The sequence below is a fragment of the Hesperophylax consimilis genome, chromosome 28 (genome assembly GCF_061612785.1).
Source record: "Hesperophylax consimilis isolate HC1 chromosome 28, BYU_Hcon_1.0, whole genome shotgun sequence".
NCBI classification, from domain to species: Eukaryota; Metazoa; Arthropoda; class Insecta; order Trichoptera; family Limnephilidae; genus Hesperophylax; species Hesperophylax consimilis.
This window is the reverse complement of record NC_142863.1, coordinates 21524287-21534310: the sequence shown is the minus strand read 5'-3', so window position 1 is coordinate 21534310 and position 10024 is coordinate 21524287.

Genomic DNA, 10024 nt, shown 5'->3' with positions numbered 1-10024 from the left:
GGACCAGCTGCTGCAGAGAAAGAGTCCACCAACAGTGCCAGCACGAGGTTCGTCATCCATCCAGGTATGTGTCTGCTGTTAATAAAGCGCTGACACAATATCCTCTCATAGATACCAGACCTTGGCAGCATCGCTGTGACATTCGACGAAGATAGATGATGGAGACTCTGCAGTAGAATTATTACAGATGTTTCCAAAAAAACACCCAAAAAAGAAAAGAATGCTTTTAAATTGAAATATTTTATCTGGAAGAACAAAACTTCTGGTAAAAGTTTATTAAAGTAGGCAATTCATGTAAATAATATGTGTGTTTGAATGTACCGGTCTGATAATAATTACAAATCAAATCATTTATTATGTCTAATGGAAAAAATAAACCGGTCGCGATTTTGTTATCAATATAATGGTTGTTGTTATGAACAAAACTGTGACATTTTACAAAACATTTGTCATACAGTTTCAACAGCCTTTTCATTTTGTTAAAATAATTCACCTAAAAATAATAATAATAATAAATATTTTATTATCTTAATTTTTTGTGACAAATATAGAAAACGATATCCTCACTGGAATCTCCTGTTCTTGGTCCGGTGAATTCTGAGGTTCTCATTTACATATTATTAAAATGTAATTATTGAAGATAATATAGGTGATTCTAAAACTAAAATTTGAAAAAGAAAAAGATACGGTCGCATCTAGGACTTGAACCAAAACTACTCCTAGATCACAAGACTATTTAACAAAAAATATATAAATATTCATCCTAGACTTGCAGAAAAGACGATAGATGTCACACATTAACATAAAAATAGGATATGATTATCCAAGACACTATCTAGATTTCATTAGATTACATAAAGATAGCAGTCAGTAAATAATGTTAGTAGTTCTTATTCAAAGTATGATATAGTTAAATTTGACTGAAGGAAATAGGGTCCCACTAGCGCAGTTAGAAGAGCAGCACCCCGGAAAGGCGAAGGTCCTGTGAGATGTTGGATCATATCTATTGCTATGTACACACGTATATTCATGGTCAAAGGCTTGGCTTCGTCAAACATGTTAACTCGGAACTATGTTCGTCGTTGTCCACAAACATCGCTGTCCACACACATCATTGTCCACACAGGTCGTTGTATACACCCTCGAGCAGCTCGACAAAATATGCCAGGTATACCACCAAGACGCTCAATCAAATCTTTAATTTATTTTGACCATCGAGCAAGAATTACAAAGACAAAACAAAGCAAAAATAGGCAGAGAGACGTAGAATAATCTAGAAAAAGTAAGAAAATGCTAGAAGAGACAAGAAAAATCAGGACAAGGCAAAAAAGTCAAGATAAAGTAAGAAAATTCTTATACGTGTGTACAGTGACTAGCGAGAGCCAAGAAGAACCAAGAAGAGGCTAGTAGAAGCAAGAAGACGAAAACAGAGATTAAAATAGCCAAGAAGAGCCAAGACGGATCAAAAATTAGACGAAAAGGAAGATGAAGCCAGAAGAGCCAACTAGAAGGAAGAAGATACTAGTAAAAGCAAGGAGATGAAAGCAGAACCTAGGAGAGCCAAGAAGAGCCAAGAAGAAGCATACAGAGGTTAGCAGAAGCAAGAAGGTGCACGCAGAGACTAGAAGAGACTGAAATAGTCAAGCAAGAGCTAGAAGATCCAAGACTCCACAAGAAGATGCAAAAAAAACCAAGAAAAACCAAGACGAGGCGAGAAGCGATAAAAAGTGTTAAAAAGAGAGAAGAAGAGTTAAAAAGAACCAATAAAAAACAAGAAGAGCTAAGAAAAGACAAAAAGTGGGAAGAAAAGCAAATGAAAGCCAAAAATAGACAAGAAGGGCAGAGAAGAGGTAAGAAATAGGAAGACTTACAAAATACTTGCCATGGTTGCCATGCATACCGGTCGATTAAAGTCCAACCTCCTTGTGTTCCAAGTCCTAACAAATCAGGGGCCCCGGTGAACGGGTCGCACTGGGACAGAAATGCTCCTAACAGGGGTGTTACGAACATATTGTATCGTATGGTAACATCGAGCAAGAATCGAGCACTTTCAGACACGTTAGAATGCGCGTAAAACCATCTAGTGAGAGTACTAGAAGAATTTCATGATAAACATTTGTTAAAGACATAATGGAGAACACAAGTCTGCTGGGAGACTTATCTAAATGTCTCATGATACGCTTGGGTTCATTCGATTTTACATATGAAAATATTTCCACGCATTTACTCCTATGATAATTAGCTCTAATTGAATGGAAATTCATAAAAAAAGAAATAATGTTCACGTCACACACAGATGGATAGTGTAGAAAGGGGTTGGAGCAGAACAAAACTCAATATAAAAGAATGATCGTTTGTTATATTTCTAATAGAATTTAATTACTGTACATAAACATAAATACGTTGTTAAAAATTGTTTGTCACACACGCAAACTTGTAGGTATCGAGACTTCTTAAAATTCTGGTAAAATGTGTTTTATAAAAATCACTAACTTTCGATTATAGTATTTTAGGTTTTTGTTGCTCACATTTCTAAGGAGATATAATTTTCTATTTCTTATTATTATTTGTGGTAGTGTTCGTTGGATTATTATTATTCATTACATTCTTTACAATACTAAAGTGATCAACCAGATATAGAAGAGAAGAGAGTTACCTAAATCCATCTTTTGTATTAGTAACCTCGTGGGAATACTAATGTAGCGTGTTCTATTACACTTTGAGTGAACTGTAAAAAACGATAATTAGAAGCTCATTCAATTGGTTCTGAATATCACGGGAAAGTGGAAGAAGGAAAACAGCCTACCTGAACTCCCATGAATCCGGGCAAAATACGGGCTTTCGATGCACTTGCACTGGTGAATTTTCCTCCACAACGAGACGAACGAGTAATCAAGAATTTATTTTGGTATTTGCACATATGACACGACGACAAAACCAAGGTGGCACCTTCTTGTTGAACGACACGAATTCGACTGGTATTTGCGACAATTAGTGCAACATAAATGTTCATAATGTCCAATGTGGGTAGGGCTGTTTATAGGGAAGGAGATGGATAGTAGGAAAAATGGTAGGTAATTCAAAAGCTGTTTCAATACTAAACATTCCGCCCGCCTTGAGGAAATGTACAAATTTTCTCAACAATCGACATAAAAAAAGAAGATGAACAAAATATATATATATATATATATAAACTTAAGTTAATGTAACGAAAACTAAAATTAGAGACTAAACAGAACAAAATTTATTCGATAGGTAATCGATATAGTTTCACTACGGGGCGTTTAAAAACACCCTGTGGCGTACGAACTGAAACGACACGAACAATTTTATCAGCGCCAGGAAATAATTCAATAACTCGCCCAACGGGCCAACGCATGGGCGCAGAATGTGAGTCGTCAATCATTACTAGATCGTCGACTTTCAGATTGGGTGATGATGATGACCACTTGTTCCGTTGTTGAAGAGTGTGTAAATATTCTTTTCGCCAACGATTCCAAAAATGTTGAGACATTTGTTTCAATAATTGCCAGCGCGATAGACGGTTCATTGATACGTCCACAAAATCTTCTTCAACAACAAAAACTAGAGGGGCTCCAATCAAAAAATGCGCTGGAGTCAGGGCGTCCATTTCAGACGGATCCGTGGACATCGCGCCAATAGGACGAAAATTTAAGATTGCCTCAATACGAGTCAAAACAGTGGCTAGCTCTTCAAAAGTGAGTACTTGATTTCCCACCACCCTTTGCAAATGATGTTTAGTTGATTTAATTCCAGCCTCCGAAACTCCGTTAAAGTGTGGGTCGGAGGGAGGATTAAAGTGCCAGATAATTGAACGAGTGGCAGTAGCGTCTATAAGTGTGTTATTGTTTTCAGGTAATCTTAAAAATTTAGAAAGACCTATATGATATCTATTGGTACCGACAAAGTTGGTACCACAATCGCTATAAATATTTTGGCAAAGTCCACGACGAGAAATGAATCGATCTAATGCTGCTATAAATGCTTCAGTGGATAGATCTGACACTAATTCCAAATGAACGGCTTTAAAAGCATTATTAATTTTATATGTAAATTTATCGAGCGACGGGATCCATTGAATACCTAATATATTAATATTTTTCTTATCACCGTCAAATTCAAAACTTAATGGTACTTCCCGATAATTGAGAGGAATGTCTTCTAAAACTTCAGGATAGTTGCTAGTCCATTTTCGTAATTCAAAAACACCCTTTTGAAGTAATGCATTCAACTCCATGATGTAATATCGAGCGCTTTCCAAAGTTTGCGCACCACTGACAATGTCATCTACATATGTGTCATTAATTAATATGCTTGCAGCCTTTGAATAGTTAGATTTTTCATCAGCTGCTAATTGATGCAATGTTCGAATAGCTAAGAAAGGGGCACTTGCTGTCCCATATGTGACCGTTTGTAATTTAAATTCTTTTACGGGATGATTGCGCGACTCCCGCCATAATATATGTTGATAATTACACGAGTTTGAATCCATGAGGATTTGTCGATACATTTGACGTATGTCAGCTGTAAAAACGACTTTGTGTATACGAAAATTACACATCAATTCGACTTTGTCCTTTTGTAATTTTGGACCCACCAAAAGTATATCATTCAATACAATACCCGATGATGTTTTGGTACTTGGATCAAAAACGACTCTCAAACGAGTTGTAGAACTTGTCTCCTTGATTACGCCGTGATGTGGTATGAAATAGTTTCCCACTGGTGACTGAGATGGTATTTCAATCATGTGTTCCAAAGTTAAATACTCTCTCATAAAAGAAATATATTGGGATTTGAGATCAGGATTTGCATCCAGCCTCTTTTCTAAATGCATGAAGCGCGACAATGCGGTGTCATATGACTTTCCCAATTTCTCTGGGCTTTCCTTAAATGGTAAAGCTACGACATACCTCCCGTCTTTGTTATGGTAGGTATTTTCAATATACAACTTTTCACAACGAATTTCATCAGGGGATCGAATTTCTTTCAAAGAGGGGACATTTTCGATTTCCCAAAAACATTTAAGTTTATCCTCAATTGAGTCATCCATTGAAGTAAAAAATGAATTTATCGAATCATTTGACGATCCGACATTTCCCATTAAAACCCATCCTAATGTTGTTTCGATGGCAATAGGTTCATTTTTTTTGCCGACCAATTTACCTGGGCCTAATAATGATGCAAAAATATTACTTCCGAGTAAAATATCAATTGCTGATGGCAAATAGAAGGTTGGGTCTCCTAATTTGAGTCCTCTAATATGTTGCCAGTCATGTTCAACGATATGAGACGACGGCAAGTACGATGAAATGTTATTGATAATAAGGAAATCTGTAGTAATACCAGACTCCTTCGAGGCGACAGGACGAAAATTTGTTTTTACCAATCCGTTTGATCCAATTGTGCGAGTGCCACTAATACCGATGATAGAAAATGAATGTTTACTTGAACGAGAAAAGCCGAGGCGTTTTGCACACTCCTCCGAAATGAAATTAGCCTGACTCGCCGAGTCCAAAAGAATTCTTGCTTTTTCAAAAATGCCACTTTTTCCTAATATTTCCACGTAAGCTGTGGACAACAGTACCGATTTTCTATTTTTATTGTAGAACGTTGTTAACGCAAGCGGTTCCGAATTTTCTTGATTTTCAGAATTTTCCTGATTTTCAGAATTTTCAAACATTTTCTTTGGAAAATGCAAAAGGGTATGATGTCTAGCTTGACACTCCTTACAAGAGAAACGAGACTGACAATTTTTTGCATTATGTTTATTTTGTAAACAGTTGAGACAGAGCTTGTTCTCCTTGGCGAATGAAAACCTGTCTTTTGGTGACGTAAGAATTTGTCACATTTATTCAGATAATGTGACGATTTACAAACAAGGCATTTATTTTCGACATTTGATACAAAAGAATTAACATTATTATTATTTTTGTTGTTTGTTTTTGGGGTGTTATGCCGTGTTGCGCTAACTCCTTCTTTAGCCGACGTTTCGGACAGCGTTGCAGTGTCCATCATCAGGGCAGATCCGGTAGATCCGAAGATGTGATGCGCAACACGGCATAACACCCCAAAAACAAACAACAAAAATGCTTTTGGCCGTGAGAATCTAAAAACTTACATTATTATTATTATTCGAACGATTTTTTATGTTATATGATTTCGAGGGGTTTTTATTGAAGATTTCCTTTTGCGACAAATTTTCCGGAAAAATGCCTAAAGCGGTCTCTTTAGCTAGACATTGTTGTTCCAAAAAATTTAATAATTGGTCAAATGTAGGTATTTTTTCCAATTTATTTTGAATCTCAAATTCAATACGTAATTCTTTTGGTAATTTACGTAAAACAATATGAAATAATAGGAAACTCCATTCATGTACTGGAAAATGTAATGCCATTAAAGCCGCTACGTTTTCCTTCAATATTGAAATAAATTTTCTCAAGTTATCATTGGCTTTGACAATTTGAGATGACAATATTAACTCGATATGGGTATCTGCTATTAACCGAATGTTTTCGAATCTTGCCTTTAACAAATTGTAGGCAACAATATAATTTTCTTCTGAAATCGGAAGATGTTTAACACAAATAAATGCTTCTCCAGATAAACTACTAATTAATAATGCATTTTTTGCACAGGATTTAACGTATTATTTGAATGTGCTAAAGAATCAAAAGTATTTATGTAATTTACCCATTCTGTTGAAATTCCAGAAAAATTTATCATTTAATTTTAGGTAGTGAATTATTCGAATTCTTACTAACATTTTTATTTTCAAAATCATTTTCGAAGTTTTCCGGAAACAATTCACTGTGATGTGACTGTATTTCGTAATAAATATCTTGAAATTCAGAATATTTTGTTTGCAAAGTTGCAATTTCAGATTCCTCCTTTTTCGAAGTTTCCAAAAGCATATGACACTGTACGAAATTATCTCTAACTGTTGTTATATCCGAAAAACGTGCTTTAAAAATCTTCTTATCTGATAAATCCGATGTTTTTAAAGCCTTAACCGCCGACGCGCGAATACTTTCAAGATCTAAAATTGCCAATTTATATTTAATTGCATTCGATGCCATATTTGCAGATTTAAGAAAAGTATTTTAGTAAACAAAATTCCGAAAAACAACAACAGACTATTTTGACAGCTAGATAATTTGTAAACAATGTATTCCAATATGGCCGTCCAATTGACAGCTGACTACTCGGTAGTACCAACTTAAAAACCAGCCACTTTCTGAATATTGAAACAATCTGTTTTACCGACACGACAATGTTCAATAATAATTGCACCTACCTACTTCAAATTTCACAAATATGGAAAAATAGCTTTCTCACTCCTATATTCAAAAGCGGAGACAAGTCTTTAGTTGAAAATTACAGACCAATATGCATACAATCGTCAATACCAAAAATTTTTGAAAAATTAATTCTCCAAAAAATATGTTCTTGCATAAAATTTAATATCTCATCATTTCAACATGGTTTTATCTCTGGACGATCTACCTTAACTAACCTTACACTGTATGAACATTTTATCTCTGGTGCTCTTGCTAATAGAGAACAAGTTGATTCAATTTACACGGATTTTAGTAAAGCCTTTGATAAGGTTTGCATTAAAATTCTTATAAATAAATTGTCTAAATTAGGAATAAGTGGTAATTTATTATGTTGGATTAAGAATTATTTATCAAAACGTGTACTAACTGTCTGTATTAAAGAACACTTATCTTACGAATTTGAAGCCACTAGTGGTGTGCCTCAGGGTTCGCACCTTGGTCCAATATTGTTTATACTATTCATAAACGATGTCACTTCCATATTCACTGATGTTAACATATTATTATTTGCCGATGACATGAAAATATATAAAATCATAAAAAATATATACGACTGCTTGTCCCTCCAATCCAATTTTATAAAATTCGTAGAATGGTGTACCATTAACAAACTTACACTTAATATAAAAAAATGTCAAATCATGAGTTTCTTTAGAATTAAAAACCCTATCAAATATAGTTACTCTTTTAACAATCACAGTTTATTGTCAGTACCTGTAATAAGGGACCTTGGAATAACCCTCGACTCTAAACTACTATTTACCAATCACATTGATATAATAACGGGTAAAGCAATGAAAATTCTGGGCTTCATTGTAAGAATTTGTAAAGATTTTAAAAATATCCAAACATTTAAAACAACTCTGGTTAGGAGTCATTTAGAATACAATTCCCCCATATGGAACCCTTTCTACAAAAACCATGAAAACTCCATTGAAAGAATCCAACGCAAATTTCTCAGATCAATTAATTTCAAATTAGGTATTCCTGCGGTTGACATAAACTATGAATCTTTATTACAAAAAATGAGACTCTTATCGTTAAAAGATAGAAGAATACTCAATGATCTTATTTTCTTATTTAAAATAAACAATAACTGGTTTGACTCCCCTGAATTGGTCTCATTAATAAATTACCATGTACCTAGTAGACCGACTCGACTCAAAACACCTTTTCACTGTGACAATACTATGACGAACGCAGAACAAAACTCAACCATCAATCGCTTGCATATTTTAGGCAATGAATATGCTAATATTGATCACGCTGCCGGTAATCTGTCTTCATACAAAAGATGCGTTAAACTAAATTTGTTTGCTAGTACCACGTAAATACATCATGTAAACATAATATGCCTACCAGTACTTCTAAAACTATTAATGCACTTGAAATCATAAGTACTTGTAAAATTTATCATATCGGTTAACATAATCCAGGATTTATTACTTTTTATATTTAAATCATTGTCGGTACCTTGAGATAGGTATCTTATTGGTACATTTTATTGTTTTATTTCAATCTTTTAATTTTTATTTTTATTTATACTTTTTCCTAATAAATTATGGTTTGTACTTTAATACTTTATATTTTAAACTATTCACTTTACAATTTACTTTTATACATTATAGTTTTTATACACTACTTATTACCTTACTTTTTACCTATTTTCTTAAATTTTACTAACATTATACTGTTATTCTTCATGTTGTTGTACTATTATAAGTATGTCAATTATGTTAATGGCACGTGTTGTGCCGTATATGTGTAAATAAATAAATAAATAAATAAATAAATTTGAAGGTAACAAATTTAAGATTACCCACCGAATTTGCAAACAATATTGACAATATTCTAGGTACTAAATTTATGCTTCTATTATTTAATAATGATTCTAAATTGTTGAAACAGCTTTTAGACAGGAGAATGGATGACAAGGTTGTGATATTCAAAAAAACAATTGAATGGGTAACTGAACCGATGTTCAATATCCAACCAGATCGATATCCGGGGAGAGGACCAAACAATGTAGCGTGTTCTATTACACTTTGAGTGAGCTGTAAAAAACGATAATTAGAAGCTCATTCAATTGGTTCTGAATATCACGGGAAAGTGGAAGAAGGAAAACAGCCTACCTGAACTCCCATGAATCCGGGCAAAATACGGGCTTTCGATGCACTTGCACTGGTGAATTTTCCTCCACAACGAGACGAACGAGTAATCAAGAATTTATTTTGGTATTTGCACATATGACACGACGACAAAACCAAGGTGGCACCTTCTTGTTGAACGACACGAATTCGACTGGTATTTGCGACAATTAGTGCAACATAAATGTTCATAATGTCCAATGTGGGTAGGGCTGTTTATAGGGAAGGAGATGGATAGTAGGAAAAATGGTAGGTAATTCAAAAGCTGTTTCAATACTAAACAACTACAGTGATCAACAATATCTAGAAGAGTAGAGAGTTACCCAAATCCATCATCGTATTATTATCATTGTTAAAATGCTACAGTGATCAACCAGATATAGAAGAGAAAAAAGTTACCCAAATACATATTTTGTATTAGTAACCTCGTGACAATACTAAAGTTATCAACCAGATTTAGAAGAATAGAGAGTTACCCAAATCGATAAATTATATTAGTAGCTTCCTGACAGTGCT